A 19,671-nucleotide genomic window follows, 5' to 3' on the forward strand; every position below is an offset into this window, starting at 1 on the left:
GGGGATACAGATTGGAAAAGAAGAAGTCAAAATATCACTATTTGCAGATATGATAGTATATTTAAGTGATCCCAAAAGTGGCACCAAAGAACTACTAAAGCTGATAAACAACTTCAGCAAAGTGGCTGGGTATAAAATTAACTCAAATAAATCAGTAGCCTTCCTCTACTCAAAAGAGAAACAAGCCGAGAAAGAAATTAGGGAAATGACACCCTTCATTATAGATCCAAATAATATAAAGTACCGCGCTGTGACTTTAACCAAGCAAGTAAAAGATCTATACAATAAGAACTTCAAGACTCTGAAGAAAGAAATTGAAGAAGACCTCAGAAGATGGAAAGATCTCCCATGCTCATGGATTGGCAGGATTAATATAGTAAAAATGGCCATTTTACCAAAAGCGATCTACAGATTCAATGCAATCCCCATCAAAATACCAATCCAATTCTTCAAAGAGTTAGACAGAACAATTTACAAATTCATCTGGAATGACAAAAAACCCAGGATAGCTAAAACTATCCTAAACAATAAAAGGACTTCAGGAGGAATCACTATCCCTGAACTCAAGCAGTATTACAGAGCAATAGTGATAAAAACTGCATGGTATTGGTACAGAGAAAGACAGATAGACCAATGGACTAGAATTGAAGACTCAGAAATGAACCCTCACACCTATGGTCACTTGATTTTTGACAAAGGAGCCAAAACCATCCAATGGAAAAAAAGATAGCATTTTCAGCAAATGGTGCTGGTTCAACTGGAGGTCAACATGTAGAAGAATGTAGATTGATCCATGCTTATCACCCTGTACAAAGCTTAAGTCCAAGTGGATCAAGGACCTCCACATCAAACCAGACACACTCAAACTAATAGAAGAAAAAGTGGGGAAGCAACTCGAACACATGGGCACTGGAGAAAATTTCCTGAACAAAACACCAATGGCTTATGCTCTAAGATCAAGAATCAACAAATGGGATCTCATAAAACTGCAAAGCTTCTGTAAAGCAAAGAACGGTGTGGTTAGGACAAAACGGCAACCAAAAGATTGGGAAAAGATCTTGACCAATCCTACAACAGATAGAGGGCTTATATCCAAAATATACAAAGAACTCAAGAAGTTAGACTGCAGGGAGTCAAATAACCCTACTAAAAAATGGATTTCAGAGCTAAACAAAGAATTCACAGCTGAGGAATGTTGAATGGCTGAGAAACACCTAAAGAAATGTTCAACATCTTTAGTCATAAGGGAAATGCAAATCAAAACAACCCTGAGATTTCACCTCACACCAGTGAGAATGACTAAGATCAAAAACTCAGGGGACAGCAAATGCTGGCGAGGACGTGGAGAAAGAGGAACACTCCTCCATTGTTGGTGGGATTGCGGACTGGTACAACCATTCTGGAAATCAGTCTGGAGGTTCCTCAGAAAACTGGACATTGAACTGCCTGAGAATCCAGCTATACCTCTCTTGGGCATATACCCAAAAGATGCCCCAACATATAAAAAAGACACGTGCTCCACTATGTTCATAGCAGCCTTATTTATAATAGCCAGAAGCTGGAAAGAACCCAGATGCCCTTCAACAGAGGAATGGATACAGAAAATGTGGTACATCTACACAATGGAATATTACTCAGCTATCAAAAACAATGACTTTATGAAATTCACAGGCAAATGGATGGATCTGGAAAATATCATCCTGAGTGAGGTAACCCAATCACAGAAGAACACACATGGTATGCACTCATTGATAAGTGGCTATTAGCCCAAATGCTTAAATTGCCCTAGATGCACAGAACACATGAAACTCAAGACAGATGTTCAAAATGTGAATGCTTCACTCCTTCTATAGAAGGGGAACAAGAATACCCTTGGCAGGGAATAGGGAGGCAAAGATTAAAACAGAGGCAGAAGCAACACCCATTCAGGACCTGTCCCACATGTGGCCCATACATATACAGCCAATTAGACAAGATGGATGAAGCAAAGAAGTGAAGACCGATAGGAACCGGATGTAGATCTCTCCTGAGAGACACAAGAATACAGCAAATACAATAGGGAATGCCAGCAGCAAACCACTGAACTGAGAATGAGACCCCCATTGAAGGAATCAGAGAAAGGACTAAAAGATCTGAAGGTACTTGAGACCCAATATGAACAGCAATGCCAAACAACCAGAGATTCCAGGGACTAAGCCACTACCCAAAGACTATACATGGACTGACCCTGGACTCTGACCTCATAGGTAGCAATGAATATCCTAGTAAGAGCACCAGTGGAAGGGGAAGCCCTGGGTCCTGCTAAGACTGAACCCCCAGTGAACTAGACTGTTGGGGGGAGGGCGGCAATGGGGGACGGGTTGGGAGAGGAACACCCATAATGAAGGGGAGTGGGAGGGGGATGTTTTCCCGGAAACATCTGAATAACATTCGAAATGTAAATAAGAAATACTCAACTTAATAAAAAAAATCCTAGTTTCTCCCTATCTTTTATCTGGCTACACCCTTCAATTCCCCTTCCTAGATCACTAATTAAGTCATCTAAACTGTAATTGAGGATGGTAAGGTGGGATCAAGTCTGGAGAGCAAGAACACTGTTTTCTGTACCCAGAATGGCAGGCTCTGTATAGCTCAGCACACCAGATAACAGAAACTGAAGAACATGTTCTAGGACATTTCTGGAGAGGAAAAATAATTATAGCCAGAAACCTTGTGAAACAGGCCTGGTCGTTGCTAACATCTATACACTCATTGAAACTCAAATAGTGTGACAGCAGAGGGAGCCTAGGACACAGCCAGACATATAGCATTAATATGTAGAAGGACAACATTGAAATGTCAGGGAAGAAAGCAAAATGAGGTAAAGAAATAGGAGATTCCCTAAGTGGTGTTAGAAAACTTTGCTATATTCTTGGGAAAGTTTAGAGTTTCTGTGTCTACTAGTCCAAAATTGAATTCTATGGATTTGAAATATTAAATCTATAAATCTTATGAAAATTTTGAGTTATTGCCTCATGTTGTTATAAGGTAGCAAGCTTTAAAAAATACTAGAAAACATTACAAACCAATAGAATGGACTAGGCATAATAGAACATAGGAATCATCATTTTAAAAAGTATTCACTAGTAGCATCAAGGTTTCATGAACAATCCAGTTCATACCAAAATTTGTGTCTGGCTTCTAAATAACAGTAGCATAGAACATATTAGCCAGAGATGATGATATTGTTATGTGAAAGTGAAAAGTTTGGATAAATGATAGTAACTAAATATTTCAGGGATGGGCAATATGGCTTAGGAAGTAAAGCAGCTGGCTGCAAATGCTCATGACCTGAGCCCGTTTCCCAGGACACACATGCTGAAAGGAGAAGGCCAACATTCACACATTGTTTTCTGAGCTACACATGTGTGCTATGGCTCATGCACAGACACAGAAATCATAGCACATATATATATGTATATATATATATATACACACTCCCTCTTAAATGTGCTCACATGTACACAATATACAAATAAATGTATGTTTTCTAAACTTCCAATCACACACACACACACACACACACAAATACACACACACTGCATATGTACCTATACACACACTCTCTCTATATACGTGTGTGTATCTATCTAGCAGCTTAGAATTTAGTTAATTTCATATGTAGTCACATTGACAAACAAGAATAGCATCACACACACACACACCCCTCCCTATTTGCATTTGTGTCTATGAACTGTTCTATCATGTGAGTACTGAGTATGCCTGATCTTGATGCCATGGAGGTAGATGTTTTAGATTTCTAACATCTATACTATTTCTTCTACATACCTATGGATAGTTCAAATTGTTAACCCTGAATTTAGACATACTTTTGAATCTTTTTACTATAAGATCTGTATTATCATTCACCATCAAATAATGAGAACCATCATGTAAGTTGAATACATTCCTCTTGCCTGCTTCCCACACACATCCATGAAAGAATTCTTTATTTCTCTGTGATCACAGAAGGAAGCCAGCTTAGTACTTCATCTCTTGGAAACAGGAATGAGGGCTGAGCCCATGAAATGGAATGTGTCTAGGATGTAGAGGATGTGGTGGGAATGAACAGTTCAGATCGAAGGCTGAAACTCCAGAAATATGAAAACAGACATCAAGAATTGTGAAGACTTGGGGTGGGGAGTTATCTCTAAGACTGCCAGAGACCTGGGATGAGTGGAGACCCCAGGATGCCTATGGGGCCTCAGGGTGTCTATGTCTCTAGCTGAGACTCTTAGCAGTGGGATATACAGAATCTAAAATGGACACTTGAAGGAGCCAAGTAGGACTCCTAGTGAAGGGATAAGGACAGCAAACCACCCACAAATCTCTTGACCCACTGTCCTGCCTACAAGATGTGCAGGGGCAAAGATAGAACAAAGACAGATGGAATGGCCAATCAATGACTGACTCAAGTTGAGACCCATACCATGGGCAAGAACCAATCCCTGACACTACTAATGATTCTGTTATTCATTAACTTTACATCCCAGTATCATCCCCCACCTCCTGCCATTTCCCCTCACACAGATTCTCCTCTCCCCAGTCCCATTCCCCTCACTTCCCCTTCTCCTCTGAGAAGAGGGAGCCCTATACATCAACCCTATGTGGCAAATCAAGTCACTGCAGGACTAGGAGCATCCTCTTCCACTGAGGCTAGACAAGGCTGTCCAGTCAGAGGAACAGAATCCATAGGCAAGCTACAGGAGCCTAGCATCACTCTTCCCAGAGGTTTCACCTAGCAGCCAATGGAAACAGATCCAGAGACCAACTGTCAAACCTTAGATGAAGCTCTGGAGTCTTGTGGAAGTCGTGGGGAAGGATTGAGGAACCTAAAGAGAACAGGGAATCCACATAAAGATCAACACAGAGCTTCCAGGGACTAAGCCACTACCTAAAGACTATACATAGACTGACCCTGGACTCTGACCTCATAGGTAGCAATGAATATCCTAGTAAGAGCACCAGTGGAAGGGGAAGCCCTGGGTCTTGCTAAGACTGAACCCCCAATGAACTAAATTGTTGGGGGGAGGGCGGCAAGGAAGGGGAGGATGTGGAGCGGAACACCCATAAAGAAGGGGGGGAGGGGGATGTTTGCCTGGAAACCGGGAAAGGAAATAACACTCAAAATGTATATAAGAAATACTCAAGTTAATAAAAAAAAAAAGATCAACAGAGTCAACTAACCTGGACCCTTGGGGGCTCGCTCCCAAAGAATGAACCATAGACCAAAAAGTAAGCACAGCCTAGGTCTCCAAATAACTCTTGTGGAAACTATTCCTGAATCTTTTCTGTGACTGTGATTCCTGCTGCCTTAACTGGGACACCTTGTCGGGCCTCAGTGGCTAGGATCCTGGAATATAAGTGGAGAGAGGGAGCTGGGCAGCAGCATTCACTCACAGTTCTCTGTTCTGACTGTGGATGATTTACGATCAGCTGTTTTAAGCAGCTGCAATACTGCATTCAGGTCTGCACTATGATGCACTATACCCCTGAACAGTGCGCCAGAGTAAACGCTTGCTCCCTTAAGTGGGATTCATAATGCTATTTTATCACAGCAGTGGAAAAAGAAACTAAGAAGACCACTAACAGACCAGAAAACTGGTCTCTTCTAAGAAGTCTTCCCTAGCATGTGCCATGATTTGCATGGTGTCGGAACTGACTTGACTGGAGTGACAGAGAATGAATAAATAACAGGCACACATAGGTTAGAGCTGGGATAGGTGAGTCACTCACTCTGATGGAGACACACTGAGAAGGAACACAGAAGCTCAGTGCATTAGTGATATACAACAGGAAGGGCCAGCTGATTTCCTTAGGATGTCTCTGTAGTAGAGCAGCCTTAGTTTGCACAGAGGAGGAAGCTACAGCTCATTGTTTCTGCACACACTGTTAACTTCCTGGATAAGGAAGATGCAATTGATTCTTTATACACGCAGTGTTTTTAGCTGAAGTTCAACTCTTTGCCAGCATTTGTGCGCCTGAGCTTTTGCAGTTCCACCAGTCTGAGGCACTTGGGATTTTGACATGGTCGTGCTCCTGTGTATAGTACATGCTCACTTAGAAGTTGATCAGCACCACTCACGTATGACGTGAGAATCCCAGCTTTGGATGCTGTAACTTAGTGCCACAGAGCTGCAGGCTGCCAACGTGTGATCTCAGCCTTTGACCTGGACTGGCCTTTAATTAAGCAAGACAGCCATGTTTTGTATAAACCTGACTTGCATGGCCCTGACTTACATGACAGAGATTGTGCACCTGCAAATTACATTCACAGACAGCATCTCAGTGCTAACATCACAGAAGGACACACAGGTCGCTGTCCTCCTTTACTTAAAACAGATCATATGTGAGGGAATTGTACCTAAAGCAACTTGTTTTGGCATGAGTGAACAAGTGGATCCCATAAATGAAAAAATCAGTCTCAAGGTCATGCTCCTCCTCAGCAGGTGACACTCCAGATATAGCTCTCTCTGTGGCCCTCCGGAGATGTACTCCTTTGAATATTCAATCTTGGTATGATGGGTGAACGTAGTATCTGGCCACCAATTCTTTTCTCACTACCATAGTGGACAACTGCTAAGTCTATTACACATTGAAGGACTATACATACTGTAGGTTTACACCAAAACAGAGGAACCATAACAAGCCACTCAATCTGAAAATGGAAGTAAGGCAGGATGTTGAAGCAAACTTGGCTAATTTTGGAAACAGTATTATATTGCCCTCTGCTGTGGAGGAAGGATCCTCCTCATCCTTGCATCCCTTCCTTCTCTTCCTGACCTTATTCTGTATGTAGGATGTCTGTGTATGTGTGTGTCAGAGACAACTTGAGGTGTCCATCCTTATCTTCATCCCCACTTGGGACAGGGTCTTTTGTCATTCACTGATGCAAGGCTGTTTGGCCTGTGAGTTTCAGGGCACCATTCTGTCCTTACCTTCAATCTCATGATAGGAGGAGTAGAACTACAGGTGCTGCCATATCTGACTTTGTATGGATTCTGGGGATCCAATGTTAGGTCTTCATGCTCGTATGGTAAGCACTTCACCTACTGGTCCATCCTATAGCCCCAAGAGACAAATTTCTGTCTTTGAAACATGTTCAATACATTCATACATGTATGGTGAAGTCTATAGGACTACATAACTGTCGTGGCTTACAAGTTCCAAACAGGACCAACAGGAAACAGCAGTCACAATAGCAGAACAAAGTAGGAATAATGACAGCAAACAGAAAGTTAAACGAAACATCAGTCAGTATTAGAATTCTTATTTTTTTTTAAGACAGGTGGCTAATAAACTGGATAGTGTGTGAATCTGGGTTGCCAGGGGATTGTCTCTCTGATAATCTAACTGCTACACTCATCGCCCAGATTCGTTGGAGATGTTCAAAGGTGAATTTCAGGACTATCATCCTCCAGGCAAAACTACCACCATCTTTAGGAGTTGTGCTTGCCCTGCTCATGAAATATTATCATAGTTGGTCTTGTTGACTCTTTACCATCCATCGTAGGAGAGGCTGGGAAGGGGTATGGGGCCATCACCTGAGCATTAATCCACTCTCAATACCAATTGGCTGCAATTCTGCCAGAATTGCATATGGTTTTGGTGAGGTGGTACAAGATTTATCTAGGGAAAGATGATGGGAGAGTTTTTTTCATCTACACAGTCATAGTGAAGTCGTCATCCCTTTGGGGTTAAAGATCTCCCAATATAGATACTTTACTGTCATCTGTGTTCCTGACTTTAACCCCTCACCCATTGCTTTGTAAATAAGCCCAATAGACTCATAGGTTATTGATGAACTTTTGGATTCACAAGTCAGTTTGTCACTGAGACTTTAAAGGACAGGTAGACACTGTTTATGTATTACCCTGGGAAGGGATTTTAGCGCCACATGGTAAAACTAAAGTTAAAGAATTCCAAAATATGGTGTGTGTGTGTGTGTGTGTGTGTGTGTGTGTGTGTGTGTGTGTGTGTTTGTGTGTGTGTGTGTGTTACTCGCGTGTGTTTGTGTGTGTATGTGGAGGCATAAAAATGAAAGGACAACTTGATTGTCAGTTCTTGCCTCCCATTTTATTTATTTCAGGCAGGCTCCTCTAACGTGTGTACTCCAGACCAGCTAGAGTTAGAGCTTTGAGAAATTCTCTTGCCCACCCAATCCAACTAGGAGTACTGGGGTTACAGATACTTGTGGCCTGATGTCTGGCTTCACCATGTTGTAGGATCTCACCTCAGGTCACTAGGTTTGTGTAGCAAACACTCTACCCACTGAGCCATTTTGTAGTTCACATTTTTATGTGTAGCTTTGTAAATTATATTGTTTTGCCCACAAATGAGCTTCTATTTATTTTCTCTTACAATTATCATTCTAGGTGCACAACTCACTAAGAAAGTTGCCAACAGATATCATTATTACCCTTTAAGAATGCCAAAACAGTTAGGGAAATTTCCTGACAGTAACGGGCTCTGGCATTTCCTTCAGACTGGCTTCCTCTGTTCTACACAGAGAACAGCTGGAGAGGTAAAGATAAAGAGATGCACTGATTGCTAGTCAGAAGCCTGAGGAAAATCTAAATTGAATGCACTCAACTCCTGCTCACCCCAAGGGCAGCCAGTGGGGTATGGCCTCTATCCTTGAGGATGGAAAAAGCAATAGTGAAGGAAGACAGAAGGATACCTGAAGCCATTCTCCAAAATTAAACTTTCTTTTTTCTTTCCCAGAGATGTTCTTGCTATTTGGAAACATGTTCAGGAGATTGTCATCTTTTTCTCTCTGTCTCTGTCTCTGTCTCTATCTCTCCCTCCCTCCCTCTGCCCCTCCCCCCCTGTGTGTGTGTGTGTGTGTGTGTGTGTGTGTGTGTGTGTGCATGTGTGTCACAAGTTTTCACATATACTGAAAAAGTCAATATCGGGTGCCTTCTTCAATCTTTGCCCACCTTGTTTTTTGAGACAGTTGCATAAAGAACTCATAAGTCCAAGTCCATTCACTGCCAGGAAGCCTCATGGTCCTCTCATCTCTGCCTTCTTGGAGCTGGCATAGCAGGCATGAGCCACCACTGCACTAGGCATTTTTATCTAAGCTCTGAAGATCTGAACTAGGATCCTCATCTCTCTAACCCACAGTTTTCTCTCCACTGGATACCACTTAAGACATATGTGGTGCAGTGGCCACCACTGTTTGAAAGATGAGGCCATGCCAAACATCAAATGCTAGCAGAAATCACAGTGACCTTGAGGTTCTGACGCATGAACTACGTTGTCCACTGGCTTTCACCAGGGAAGGCAGGCTTTCCCCTGCTTTGAATGTCAGTTTTCTCCATGATACAATGTGTAGAGACCCAAAAGTTCTACTACATGAAAAATATATACTTCAGAACATGTACAACCCTAAAGAGACTCTTTATAGACAGCCTAAGAAAAGTTAGGGTGATGGTTGGAGAAAAGGCACAGGAAGCTAAGCATCAGCTTTCTGCTCAACCATAACAGCAAGCTCTCTTGGGGGAACAATTGGGCTTTATATGTAGATTCAGATACAGAGTTTCCAGGGGGAATCCTCCAAAGAATGCTGGGAAGATGCATAAATATGTCCTAATTTAAGCAAATATGATGCAGCATTGTCTCCTTTTTATTTAGCTCTTTTGCAAGGGATTTAGGGATAGAAAACAGTATGCATGATAAATCTGGATTTTATATTTACTCTGGAAATAGAACTCAGGGCCTCAGGCTTGCTTGGAAAGAACTTGACCCACTGAGCCATCTCTCTAGCCCCACTTCTTCTATTGTGGCCACTGCTGTAAAACTTCACTTAAAGTGCTTTTTCTTCATATTCTTTATATCCATGAAATGAAGGGAATTAGGAACATTTTTGATAGAATTAGTATAAAACCTGTTGCCCTTCAAGGTGGCTGGAGTTTCATGATGGCCAGTTTTAACTGTCATTTTATATAGTCTAAAATCATTCAGAGAGAGTGTCTTAAGTGATAGATTGTCTAGATCATGTTGGCCTGTGGCCATGCTTTTGAGGAGTATGTTGATTGAGTTGTGAAGAACCACATTGAATATGGACAAGACTATTTTATGAACTGATCTCTGGCGAGACTGAAAAGGAGAGTGAGCTGAGAACTAGCATGCACATATAGTCTCTTTCCTCTCTGTTTCTTGACTACGGAAGCAATGTGACCCAAGGGCTCACTCTCATGCTCTTCTGGCTTCCCTGCAGTGATGGACTAAAACCTGGATCTGTGAGCTACAATAGATCCTTTTTTCTCTAAGTTTCTTTTTTTACAACAAAAGCAAAATTAGGACATCTACCCCACTGTCACACATAGCTCTGAGCAAATGCCAATCAGCGGTTTTCACTTTCCGTTAATCCTTTCATCAGCTTCTGTTAGAAAGTCTGCATTTCATTTGGAGTTGAGATGTTACTTTAATTTGATTGACAGGTAACCCTTGAGGTAGAAATGCTCAGGGCACTGTAAAGAAATGAATGCCCATATTCAGAACTCTGCTGTGGAGAACTGCAACTTTGAGTGTCCTTGCTTTGGTGTGTGTGTATATGTGTGCTATTGTGTGTGTGTATGTGTGTGTGTGTGTGTGTGTGTGTCTGTCTGTCTGTCTGTCTGTCTGTCTGTCCTCCATTGCCCTGAATGCATGCAGTGCCTGCCTATTTGTTTGTTAGAGATAAGATTTTGGCCAAAAGCTTGCCAAACAGGCTATCAAAAGCCCCAGAGCAGATAGCTAAAAGCACACACAGGGCAGAGCAGTCAGTTCCTCTTATAATAGACTTGTGAGAATATAGAACTAAGGGGCAAGTGGCTATAGCAATACATCCAAAATGCAAAAAGTTACCTTAACATTAATTTGGAAATCTTCAGCAGCTTTGAATCAGAGAAAATGTTTTCTAAAGGGTAAGACTTTGCCATGCTAAGCTTCTCTAAATGATGGAATGCCATGCTGTCTATTCTCAGGCATAAAGAGGGCAAGAATTGTTCAGGGGAGAAATAAATTTCAAGGAAGAATTTACTTAAAACTAAAGCATGTCTTGCTCAACTATGTCTTGCTACCTAAAGCCATCATCAACCTTCTTGGACTGAGAAGGATCAGCTCATTCTTTGTAAAGCCTTAGTCAAAATTATTATTAGTGTGAAGGGGATGGATATGGAGAAAACAGAATACTTCACTTAGGGAACATTACATAGTTCTCTTCATCTTTATATATGTGTGGGCATGAGTATGCACAAGCAACTTTGAGTGTCATTGCTTAGGCATGGTCTACCGTGTGTGTGTGTGTGTGTGTGTGTGTGTGTGTGTGTGTGTGTGTGTGTACGTGTGGGTGTGTGCTGTACATTAATTTTTGCTTTCTTTGATATAAGATCTCTAATTGACTTGGAGCTTGCCAATTCATCTAGGCAAGTCATTCAGTGAGACTCAGGGTTTCTTCCACTTCCACTTCCCCACCACTGGGATTCCAAGTGTTAGAACATAATTCCCAGCCTTTTATGAGGGTGCTGGAGATTAGCTCTGGTTCCCATGCTGTTTCAGTAGGCAATTTACAGACTAACTGCTTTCCCCAAGCCCTGAAGGGTTTTTTTTTAAATAAATGCAGTTTAAAATCATTCCCATAGGAGGAAACAGGAATAGGATTTTCAGATGATTAATCTGTTTAGTTTACCTATGAGAGGGAATGTTTCTTACTTCTTCACAAACTACATTTTGTCTGTCCGCCTGTCTGTCTCTCTCCTTTTCTGATTGAATCAGTATCTCAAGTGTCTCATGCTCCCTTCGAACTTCTGTGTATCCAAAGATAATATTGAACTACTTGATCCTCCTGCCTCCCCAGTGCTGAGATTATGAGAGTGTAGCACCTTGCCTAGTTTATGCAGTGCCAAAGATGGGACCAGAGGCTTTGTGCATAGTAGGCAAGCACTCTACTGTAGCTGCTTGTATTACGAATGCTAATCATCCTTCCCCAAAACTGTTTGTTCTAGAGTGCACATAGCTTCTGGGAACCTTCCCACAGTTGGTTCTGATTGGTAAGTAAAGATGCCAGCAGCCAGTGGCTGGGCAGGGCAAACAAGGGCAGGACTTTTAGGGTTCCCTGGCTTGGGACACAGAGAGGAGGAAGAGGAGGAAAGAGAAGGAGATCCGCCATGGCAGGAGAGAATGGAGGAAAGGACACACCAAACCTGAGAAGAGTAGAGAACAGGCATGCATAGCCTCTATGTGAAATAGCTGGGAGAGTGTGGCCCAGTGGGCTGCTCAACTGGGTCCAGGGTAGAATATAGAATTTAGTAAGTGATAGCTCTGGATTGTCTGCAGGTGGTGAATTAACTGCTTAGAGGTTAGGAAGTAGCCAAGTTATTGTGGTGTTTAAGGCATATCAAAAAATAAAGGCTGTCTGTGTCTTTCGTTTGGGAACCAAGAACATTGGGGAAGGAAGTAAGAACGCACCACCAGCAATTTATTTAATTAATCTTATAGTACATTCTACCAACCAATCCACATCACTGTCTCCCCCAGACCCTTTTATGGATATTTGATTTATTTACATTTCAAATACTATCCCCTTTGCCAGTTTCCCCTCCATAAACCCTCATTCCATTCTAGTCTCCCTGCTTCTATAAGGGTGTTCCCCCTCCCACCTACTTCCACCTCACTGCCCTGGCATTCCCCTACCTTGAGACATTGAGCCTTCACAGGACCAAGGACATCTCCTCCCATTGATCCAGATCAGGCCATCCTTTGCTACATATGCAGCTGAAGCCATGGGTTGCTCCTTGTGAACTCTTTGGTTAGTGGTTTAGTCCCTCCCTGGGAGCTCTCGGAGGCTGGTTGGTTGATATTGTTGTTCTTCCTATGGGGTTACAAGCTCTTTCAGCTCCTTCAGCTCCTCAGTCCTTTCTGTAACTCCTCCATTGGGGTCCCCATACTCAGTCTAATCATTGGCTGCAAGCCTCCATGTCTGTAGCTGTCAGTCTCTGGCAGAGCCTCTCCAGAGACAGCTATACCTTACACCTTTTAATTTGTCAAGGTGCAGTCTGTTTCTGCTTTGACTAGTTTACCTGAGGAGTTCACCCAGAATATTTTCACTCCTTTTCTTGGCATCAGTTTCACTTTTAGATGAAATGATGCAAGTTGAATTGAAGATTCTTACACTATACTCTTGTCTTCAGAAAATACGTAAAATAGTAGCTGAAATGATGACATGTTTATTCATCCACTCAATCAGGAAGATCAGCAACAACAATAAAAGATACGACCAAATTCTGTACTTTCAAAGCTAATAGTACATTAGCCTGGATATTTGATTTGAGTGGCTTATTGGGAAATTCTAGGTCATTTATATTCAGTGAATAAAGGAAGAGTAAAACAGGCAGTTTTGAGGTTTGAATCAATATTCCCTGTGTCATATTAACAAAATTTCCAAACATGATTTCATGCTAAAATCAGTGAATAGCTTTCATCAATTTGTGGTTCCTGGGCTCTATAGCCAGAGACTCTGACAAGGTTATAGACTTGTCAGATTAGCAGCTAACCTTAGGGTGACCTGGAGTTTTAAAATATAAACACACTAATCATAAAAAGGAGATCTTTGATAAGTTGCTGTGACTTTTTCCAGAAGTATACAAACAAAAGTGTACCCTCTCCAGATAGAGAACTAATGACAGATCAGAGTAACAAGCAGGACCAAGTTCAACTTGGTGAACCGTTAGTTTGCAGACATTTCTTACAGTGTGATGTATAATTCAGGCACATCTGTATCACTGAATCATCCATCACAGCACGAGGGGAATTCCCTAAATGACTTTCAGGCAGATATAGAAGTCTGAAAGTCTCATCTCCCTCTCAGGCCTCACCACCTGTATAATCTTGGGGATGAAGATGACTTTGTGATTCCCATAAGTTTCAAGAAGTAAGCTATCTTTTGTGAGTTGTTTACTCCCTAAATATTAATAATCCTCTCTCCAAACATGTTTCAGTTCAGAGAACAAGTCTACAAGATGGGAAGCTCATAGGAAGTCACATATATTTCATGTTCAAGCTATCTAGAAGCATGATTTAATTGTTATTTATATAGCAGAATTTTTTGTTAAGTATTAGTGGAATTAAAATATACTAAATAAGTGAAGTGAGAATAATTGGTGCTGGCCAGTAAGCTATGGTCAAGATAGTAAGGAAAGGTACACAAAGACAGGGATCTTCCATACAGGAGACAGGCCAGGCTGGAGAAAGGACTCTAAAGTTAAGAGTTTTCACTTCTTTTACAAAGGACCTGAATTTGGTTCTTAACATCCACACGGGGTAGCTCACGACTGCTAATACCTTCACTCTAGGGAATCTAACTACGATTTCTGGATTTTGTAGGTAATGCACTAACATACACATACACAGAAGAGATACACTTACATCCAAGTAAAAGTATCTTTCACAAAGATAAAAGAGCCATAAATACATAAACCTAAATGACAACAACAGAGAAACGATTTAGTCCTCACTGACTCTTTCAGAAGCAAATGACACATTTCATATCAATAATACTAAGAAATACCACATCGAGGAAAGAAACGGTAGTATGGGAAGCAATGAGAGTCATCTGGCAAATGTCATATTCAAGGGGATTAAGGCAGGAACTCTACAAGGTTTGGATAAGACAAAGTTTAAGCTTCATAGAGTCAACTTTGCATCATACCTGAAAACATGACAGCACCCTGCATGCTCCACAGCCTTGGGGATAGCAGCACTCTCCCTCATCAGTGACAATTATGGATCAAGATAAAGACACTCAGGGTTGCATCTACCCAGGGTGATTTGTTCTTCCAGGTAGCACTGCTTCATAAGTGCTAGATGAATAGCTTTTGTAACCCGCCATCCATGTATGTTCTTCCTGCTTCTGAATTCCTTCCAGGAATTTGAATGACCATTCATGAGGGTGGCTAAATGGGTAACGAAGACAGTGAAGCAGTTGTGACACTGAGGCTCTAGGATAAAGCATTGCTCCTGGAAGCTATAAGCTATAATACAAGTGCATGTTTCTGTGTATGACTCTCAGCCAATATATGCAGCATACTCAGTCTGGAATGTCCTATACCATCAACTGTTTTATTTTCATTATATGGCTGAATTTTCTGTCTATCTTGAGAAAAGATAATAACATTGAGGTGTTCCAGTTTCATTATTTTGCTATGATAAAATACACTGACCAAAAGCAACTTGGGAGAAAAAGTGTGTTTGGCTTACGCATTATGGTCACAGTGCCTTCCCTGAGGGACGTCAGGGCAGGAACTCAAGAAAGGAAACTGCTTGCTGACTTATTCTGTACCTGGCTTACAGGATCATATTTAGCTTTCTTACATGACCCAGGACCAACTACTCAGATAATGATGTCACCCACAGTGGGCTGACCTTCTCTCCACCACTAACACTCAAGACAATCTCTCACTGACACGTCCACAGACCAACATGACATAAGCAATCCCTCAATTGAAGCCTCTCCTCTCAGAGGATTCTGGGCTGGTTACAATTGACAAATAATGGTAAGCAGGACACAAAGGATGGAACACAGGTTAAGCATGTATTACATTGATCACCCCAGTGTGTTTATTAATAATTTCATAGGAGTCTGGTAGAAGTCTGTCGGTTATTTTCATTTACAATAACAAAACTTTGGCTGGGAGAAAAATCTACCATTTCTAATAAATAATAAATCTATCTGAGCCTTTTCTCTTTTCATAGATCACAACTATATAAAGGCTAGATAGTTTTTTGTTTCATAATCACTTTCATTATTTTATTGTATGTTTACCTATTTTGTGTTATGTGTATGAGTGTTTCGTGTGCATGCATTCTGTGTACCATACACATGTATGATTCCTGCACAGATCAGAAGATGGACTGTGATCTCTTGAAATAGAACCAAAAGTAATTGTGAGCCACGATGTAGGTAAAAAAGTGACAAGTAGGGGTTGGGGATTTAGCTCAGCGGTAGAGCACTTGACTAGCAAGCGCAAGGCCCTGGGTTCGGTCCCCAGCTCCGAAAAAAAGAAAAAAAAATGTGACAAGTACTCTTAACCCCAGAGTCAGCACTTCAGATCTTTCACAATTACTTTTATTCAGTTCAGAAATTTCTTTCTCCCTGACATTTCACACCATCCTCTGTACAACTTCCCATATGTCTGTCTGGGAACACATTTTCTGGTGTGTGAAATAAGAAGGGTCTTGTTTGTTAAATGATGGATGTAGAGATTTCATCAATGGCCCCCTCCAAAAGATATAAGCATCTCTAATAGCTGATAAAATGATCCAGTGGATATTGGCAAAATGGCCACCAATTTCAATACACCTGTTGAATTATTACCCTAAATTATAAAAGACTTCAGGGTCTCCTGACTAACAGTAAAGGTCCCTTAATGTCTGGTTTGTTGTCCGTTTCCTGAGATGAAGCCAGCTGACCGTTCACAGCAAACGTCTATCTTAATCTTACAAGTGTTTTCTAATGTGGAACTTTTAAAAGTCCAAATAAAACCCCACTTTTCTGTAGTTGGGGTAATTTAGTGAAATTAACCGTGTAAATGCTCAGTGAAACATATGATTAGAGAAGGAATAAATAAAATTACAGATTAAAAGGGATCAAAATTTATTTGGGGCTGTAGCTCATGAATCATAATTTAATTGCAATGGCTCATAAGCACAGACCTTACCTCATCACTCAACATGTCTGAACAATACTGATAATACATTCTCTTTTTCCTTTCAGATGACAAAGCAGACACTGCTCTGCCACTGAATACTTTGGGGTTGAAGAGATGGTTCAGCAATTAAGAAATCTGACTGTTCTTTCAGAAGACGCAGATCCAATGCTGGGCAATTCATGTTCTCCTGCAACTTCAGCAATAATTAATTGGCTACTCTATTCTGCTGTCTATGGGCTTGTGCGCATGCATGTGCATGCATATATATATATATATATATATATATATATATATATATATATATATATATATACATATACACAGAGAGAGAGAGAGAGAAGTAAATAATAAAAAAGTAGTTAAAACTTATAGTTATATGGATACATTATTATTTGGCTTTTACTTTCTTGCTGGTCATTGAGTATTCTTATGTTCTTATGATTTGGTGGTAATTGCTTATTGATGTCTTCGTTTTAGAGTCAGGGTTTCATGAAGTCCAGACTGGTATGTGGCTGGGATAACCTTGAATCCATGCAATGCGGAACCTACTGTTCTCTCCTGATTATTTGTTTCTTTGCTGTCATGAGAGGCTTTAAATCCATCCATGAATCCTGGCTGCCCATATGCCCTGCATTTTCAGGTCAAGTTAATGTGATACATCACCATCTTGTCTGATGTTTCCACTCTCCTATGGAGCACCAGGAAAGGAAAGTTTAGGTAAATAAATAATAACAACTGGCTCATTGTGTAAGAAACTGCTCCAATAGATGTCTTATTATTTTATTCTGATGACTTATAGCCAAACATTTCAGGGTGAGGATGACACAGATGTCATGGTTTAGAGCCCACCGTGATGGTAAAGGGAGAGAAGGATTAGAACACAAAGGTTCAAGAAAGAAGATCAACACAGTCAAGCACAGTCAGGCATGGGTGGCTGGAGTGAAGGGTGGCTGGGTGTGTACTATTTATTTCTCTTTATAGTAGAGTGGAATCAGACATACAAAAGAATAGAATGATTGAGGAAACTTATTTTTGTCTCCTTAAACTAGTCAGACGGTCCGCACCAAGCTGATTTAGGATGCTGGGAAGCATTTCTGTCAGCTGCTTCGACTCTGAGTAGGCTGTAATGGTGTAGGTGTTTGCTGCCAGAGACACTTGAACTTTAGAGTTGTTAAAATGGATCACTGTTCCTTAGTTTGAACACATGTTCACCTCTTCAATACCAGAGGTATTATTTACCCTTAACTTCTTTAAGGAGAAAGTACAGGGCTTTTTTATTATTATTTTCTGCTGTGGCTGTTCTGTGTATCACCTTCTTTTTGCTATGAGCAGTTCCTTTCTTATCAATGTGTGTTTGTGCTTAGAGTTTGACGAGATTTTTCTGGTTCACTACTGTTTCTTTCATCTTGTCTGAGTGGAAATGGGACCACTAGGGTTCAAGCTTGGGCAGAAAAGCTGAGATAAGGGGCACACACTCAAGCCAGAAACTTATTTCTGAATCAAAGGAAGTAGATACTTACTTAAGAGAACTTCATACCAAGAACTGGGAGGTATCTAAATGGGTAAAGTTCCTGCTGAGTATGAAATAAGGCTGGAGTTACTATACCTAGCACAGACAGAAAAGGCAGATGTAGCAGTGCTTGTCTGTAATCACGATGCTGTGGACATAGAAATAAGTGAATTTCTGGAACACTTGTCCAACCACCCTAGCTAGAATCATAAGCAGGAGGTCCAATGAAAAGACCCTACCCCAAAACAAACAAATAAACACAACCAAATAAACAAATAAAAACAAAATCCCCCCAAATTAAGATAAAACAATAAAGGAAATCTCTGACATATATGTCATATGCAGGTTAGCACATCCACACCCATATGCATACATATATACCACACAACCAGGCACACAAAGATGTCAAATCTGGTTGGCATCTTATAAAACATAGAAAAATAATGTCGGAATTGGGTCATGCATACTTGTAAGTTTCTATCACAGAGTAGCTACATGACTTTCTCTTGCCAACATTGTACTCTGCCTTTTTTTTCAGGATACATGTAAGAAATCATGTGTGAGTAAACGAGCTATCATTCACCTGAACTACATGCAGCCAGTTCTTACTTTCAGCTTCCTTTATACCATGATGAAATACCCTAACAAAAGCTATGTGAGCAAAACATAGTTTGCTGGAGTTACAGGCCTTTGTCTTGGTGCTAGTTTCTGAACACTGGTCTTCATTACTGAGCAGCAAGTCTATTTAGCCACTGAGCCAACCTGCTCAGATCCAAACTCAAGGCTGCAAACCTCTTACTTAGATATTCTTTGCTCCATGTTAGGGTAATTGAGGTGTGCAGACAGGCTGGGGAAAAAGGAATGGTGAGAACAGGCAGGGGGATATTCTTAAATTTTATAGAGTCACATTTAACAGATGGCATAGTAGGAATAAACCCAGCTTTCTCTGTCCATGTTGTCTTTGCTGATTTATTATAACATTTTCAAAGAATGATTGGATGGTCCCTGGGGATTGGGAAGACACTCTCATGTTCTACAAGGTCAAAACTCTTTTCATAATAACCATAAGATTCTTTGATGTTTGGACCATGTTGACATTTATACTAATGAAGCAAAAGCAATCATGGATAAAAAATCGTGCTACCTTAGGACAATTAAACAGCACCAGATTGTTTCAGCGAGCAACGCATTTTATGAGGTCATTAACTGATGAGGATGAAAGGAATACAAATTTTATTTAAGAGCATTCTTATTGCTGTACACTGTAATAATTTTATTTACATATAAACTTTTAGATATACAACTTTTTAATATTTTCTGACAGACTGGGAAATGTATACTAAAATTTTCTGTTTAGTGAGGCATAATGATATTTCAAGAAAATTCAAGTCAATTTACTCTTCTGTTTTTGACTTTGGGGTTGAAGTAGCT

General features: G+C 40.8%; 1 protein-coding gene and 1 long non-coding RNA gene across 2 annotated transcripts in view; both read right to left on the reverse strand.

Moving 5' to 3' along the window:
• Positions 1-16,996, reverse strand: part of LOC108352624 (uncharacterized) — a 64,918-nt gene extending 47,922 nt beyond the window's left edge. The window contains exon 1 of the long non-coding RNA XR_010056985.1: positions 1-16,996. This exon is cut by the window's left edge and continues 16,644 nt beyond it. This is a non-coding gene — a long non-coding RNA (uncharacterized LOC108352624).
• Dpp10 (dipeptidyl peptidase like 10) overlaps positions 1-19,671 on the reverse strand; it is a 1,676,457-nt gene that overhangs the window by 1,405,045 nt on the left and 251,741 nt on the right. The window lies entirely within an intron of this gene.

This window comes from Rattus norvegicus, chromosome 13, assembly GCF_036323735.1.
Source record: "Rattus norvegicus strain BN/NHsdMcwi chromosome 13, GRCr8, whole genome shotgun sequence".
NCBI classification, from domain to species: domain Eukaryota; kingdom Metazoa; phylum Chordata; class Mammalia; order Rodentia; family Muridae; genus Rattus; species Rattus norvegicus.